The sequence below is a fragment of the Trichosurus vulpecula genome, chromosome 3 (assembly GCF_011100635.1).
Source record: "Trichosurus vulpecula isolate mTriVul1 chromosome 3, mTriVul1.pri, whole genome shotgun sequence".
Taxonomy (NCBI): Eukaryota; Metazoa; Chordata; class Mammalia; order Diprotodontia; family Phalangeridae; genus Trichosurus; species Trichosurus vulpecula.
Genome location: NC_050575.1, coordinates 382,758,299 through 382,762,209, shown reverse-complemented (window position 1 = coordinate 382,762,209; position 3,911 = coordinate 382,758,299).

Genomic DNA, 3,911 nt, shown 5'->3' with positions numbered 1-3,911 from the left:
TCCTCCCTCCCCCTCATACCCCTCCCTCCCTCCGTTCTTCCTCCTCTTCCTCCCTCCTCCTCCCTCCTCCCTCCACCTCTTTCCTCCTTCCTTTCCTACCTCCTCCGTTTTTCTCCCTCTTCCTCCTTCCCTCCTCCCTCCTTTTTTCCTCCCTCCTCCCTCCTTTCTTCCTCCTCTTCCTGCATCTTCCTCCTTCCTCCTCCCTTCTCCCTCCACCTTCTTCCTCCCTCCTTTCCTACCTCCTCCTTTCTTCCTCCTCCATTTTTCTCCTCTTCCTCCCTCCTCTCTCCTTTCTTCCTCCCTTCCCTGCATCCTCCTCCTCCCTCCTCCCCTCTCCTTCCACCTACCTTCCTCTCTTCTACCTCCTCCGTTTTTCTCCGTCGTCCTCCCTCTTCTTTCCTTCCTCCCTCCTCCTTCCTTTCTCCTCTTCCCTCCTCCCTTCCTTCTTCTTTCTCTCACCCTCCTCCTCCCTCTTCTCTCCCCCTCCTCTACGCTTCCCCCCTCTCCTCCCACATCCTTCCCCACCTTCCTTTCTTTCTTCTCCCTCCTTCCTCTCCCTCCTCCTCCCTCTTCCTTCTGCTCCTTTCCTTCTCTCTCCTTCCTCTCCTCTCCCTCCTCTCTCCCCAGAGTGAAGGGGGGAGGGGGCTTTTGACCTGGATGGGGCCCTGCTGCTGACCCACTTGGGGCACACACAGGATGGGGTGGGGGAGGTGGATGGGGAAGGAAATCTCTGGAACCCAGTATCTCAAGACCATAGGATTTGGAGCTGGAAGGGACTCCCCTACACCAGACCCTCCCTCCTTTTTCTTTTTTTAATGAGGAAATTGAGACCCATATTCCTAAGTGCTGGGTGTGAAGTGATTTGGAATCCTAGGATGATAGAGTCAGAGCTGAAAGAGATCTTAGAAATCATATAGCCCAAATAATTTTACACATAAGGAAACCAAGGTAGGCCATTAGACTATGAACTTCTGCAGGCCAGGGACAGCTTTTGCCCTTCTTTGCATCCCAAGCTCTTAGCACAGTGCCCAGCACACAATAGGCATTTAATAAATGCTTGCTTAGTGACTGAATGACTGGCTCAAGAGAGTGTCATCAGCCACAGCGGTGTGGTGAAGCCAGGTTCTCAGACTCCAAATCCCTCAGTCTTTCCACACCAGGCAGGGCTCTCACTACTAGGTGCCAAAGTTGGAACTTGATCCCATGGTGTCATTTCTAAGATGAGCTCCCTTTCCAGGCCACCAAACTCTTCTGAGAAACAATTGTGAACTCCAGGAGATGCAACACACACAGCAGATACTCCACAGAAAGAGACTCTACTCCCCGAAGTCTCAATTTCAGTGCCCAAGTCAGGACTTGAACCAAGTCAGTCAGTCAATAACCATTTACAGAATGCTACTTTGTTCCAGGTAGAATGCTAAGTCCTGGGGGCTACAATGAAAGGCAAAAGACAGTTTCTGCTCTCCAGCAGCTCACCGAAGTCTAACAGGAAAGCAACATACAAACAACTATAGAAAAACAAAGTATTCTTTCCATGCTTCTAGGCCAGGGCTGTCCAACCTTAGTTTTTTATCAAAACAATAGACAATATATTTTGATTTGCCATTTTAATGAGAGCTCTGCAGTAGCTCGGCTTCCTTTACTAAAGCATTTATGTAAATTTCTATGGTTGTAAGCCAGCCGCATAAATCCCACTGCGGGCCGCATGCCGAAAGCGGTCACCGCATTTTGGACAGCCCTGTTCTAGGCCATCTCACCGAAGCTCCACAAGTAGCAAATAGCGCTGGAATTCTAGGCGCAGATGGGAAGGCGATGCAATTTTTATGCCCATTTTCTTTTTTTTTTTAATCATTGGAAGTCTTGGATATTTCTATGTTCATTATTGTCAAGTTTTTTTTGTTTTGTTTTGTTTTGCCCAGACCTATGATTCCAAAGGCATAGCGAGCTCCCAGATGAGACAACTCCCTTTACCCATGCAGATCAGCAATATTTTGCAATTTTTAGAGTTGCCTAGGGAACTGGGACGTTGACTTGCCCCAGGTATATAATATGTGTCAGAGGCAGGAACTCAGACTCCAAGGCCAGCGCTCTATATGCTCCTCCGACAGGTTGTACCTCACTTTTCCCAAACAGCCTTATTGTCAGCATGCGTAACTTTACCCTCAGAAGTGTTCTTATCTTTTTACCAAGAGTCCCAAGGCCTGATGTTTCTTTTGCAGGATTTTTCCTGCTTTCTTGACAGGACCCTGCTTCTGCTAAGCTGGGAGAATCTTGGTTTATAGATGGTTGGATTTGGAAACTGAGACCCAGAGAGATTCAAGAAATTTAACTCAAGTAGGGAATGCCAGAGTTGGGACTCAAATCCAGGTCACTGGATTCCTCTCCCTGTGCTGCATCCACTGCACCACACTGCCTCACTGACATTAGGCAGCTGAAAAGACTGATTCCAATCTGTGTGGCAAACACTAAGCACCTAGCCCAGGTACCTGGGGCCACATTGGCAGCAGACTGAATTAGGCACCATTAGGAAAAGATTCTCCTAGCTCCACTTAGGCCATCCCTGATCAATGCTTTAGGGAACAGCTGGCTTGAATTTACAGAGCTTTTTAAGGTTTGCGAAGCACTTTACAAATATCATTTCATTGCATCTTCAGAAAAGAAAGAAAAAAACCAGGGAAGCAGGTGCTAGCATTACCCCCATATTGTTGTTGTTCATCCATCCTTCATCTCGAAGAGGACCAATGACATCACAAAGGTGATGTCTTGACTCACATGTGAAACCCAATGTGGATGTGGAAACTGAGGCAGACAGAGATTAAGTGATTTGCTCAGTCACATAGCCAGTAAGCTAGAGAGACCAGATTTAAACTTGGGTCTTCTGGACTCCAGGTTCAAGTCCAGTCAAGTCCACAAGCATTTAAGAACCTACTATGTGCCAAGCACTGTGCTAAGAGCTAGAGATACAAAGACAGACAAAAAACAGTCCCTGCTCTCAAGAAGCTCACTGTCCAAAGAAGGAGATGATGTGCAAACATCTATGTATATTATATACAAGCCATATATATATATATATAGTAAATTGGAGATAATTTCAGAAGGAAGATTAAGGAAGACTGGGAAAGGCTTCTTGCAGAAGCGTAAGACCTGAAGGAAGCCAAGGAAGATGGAGATGGGGAGGGATGGAGTTCCAGGAATGGGGGATAGCCAGTGAAAATGCAGGGAGTCAGGAGATGGAATGTCTTGTTCCAGAAATCATAAGGAAGGCAGTAAGCACTGGGCTTAGAGTCAGGAAGACCTCATACACTAGCTGTGTGACCCTGAGCAGACCATTTAACCTCCATTTGCCTCAGTTTCCTCATCTGTAAATTGGGGATCATAATGGCGCCTACCTCCTAGGGTTGTTTGTGAGGATCAAATGAGATAATTATAAAGAGTTTAGCACAGTGTCTGGCACCTTGCAAGCATGATGGAGGCATGCAAGGATGATGATGATGAGGAACTCAGAGTATGTGGGTGTAAGTTGTAAGAAGGCTGGAGAGGGAGGAGGGGGTCAAAATTATGAAAGGCTCTGAGTGCCAAAGCAAGGATTTTATAATTCATCTTGGAGGTGATAGAGGGCGACTGAAGTTTATTGAATGGGGTAGGGAATGACATAGTCAGACCTGAGCATTAGGAAGATGAATTTAACAGTTAAGTGGAGGATGGCCTGGAGCGTGGTGGAGAGACCCGAGGCAGGGAGACTAAACAGCAGGTTACTGCAATCGTACAGTCCTGAGGTGATGAAGGGCTGTATCAGGAGGGCGGCAGTGTCAGAAGAGAGAAGGATGCATCTATAAGAGATGATTTAAAAGTAGAATTGACAGGTCTGAACAACTGATTGCACGTAGGGAGTAAGAATGAGACCTAGGTAG